Source organism: Procambarus clarkii, chromosome 1 (assembly GCF_040958095.1).
Source record: "Procambarus clarkii isolate CNS0578487 chromosome 1, FALCON_Pclarkii_2.0, whole genome shotgun sequence".
Classification (NCBI taxonomy): Eukaryota; Metazoa; Arthropoda; class Malacostraca; order Decapoda; family Cambaridae; genus Procambarus; species Procambarus clarkii.
Window position 1 is genome coordinate 15,197,005 of NC_091150.1, and position 567 is coordinate 15,197,571.

The 567-nt window shown below is 38.3% G+C and overlaps 1 non-coding gene across 1 annotated transcript; it reads right to left on the reverse strand.

Moving 5' to 3' along the window:
* Positions 1-270: 270 nt before the first annotated feature.
* TRNAP-UGG (transfer RNA proline (anticodon UGG)) lies at positions 271-342 on the reverse strand. Its single transcript has one exon. It is a non-coding gene; the product is annotated as a tRNA-Pro (tRNA).
* Between the last annotated feature and the right edge of the window lie 225 nt (positions 343-567).

The window sequence follows — 567 nt, forward strand, 5'->3', positions numbered from 1 at the left end:
CGCAGCTACATCTTTCAGTCCCCACAAATGCCATTTGTTGTTTACAGTGTACTCATCTATTTGTACTAACCTATTTGAGCCTGCAGAATCGAGCAATAGCTTTTGTACCGCGTTTTTCTAGCCTTTGGCTGTTTAATTAATGCAATGAATCCTAAACTATTTCTTTATTATCCCTTCATTTAAAATTATGAAAGGAGTTAGCGAATATGTATAAAATGTAAGTGATTAATTTTACAGTATAATTAACTTGCTCGGGAAGGAAAATATTGAGGGCCTGTCCGGGAGTTGAACCCGGGACCTCCTGCACCCAAAGCAGGAATCATACCACTAGACCAACAGGCCGTGGATATTTGAGTTTAGTTACGTTATTTAAATCGCCTTTTTAGAATGAAATATGCCAATTGAAATTACCAGAGCTTGTCCGGGATTCGAATCCGGGATGCGAGTATTTAAAGCAAGCGATGTTTTTCTTGAGCAAAGCATAATTTTCAACCTGCGATCAATCAACTGGTAAACATTGCACACTTCCTTGTCGTTTGTAGGGAATCTACCTCTATTTAATTACGT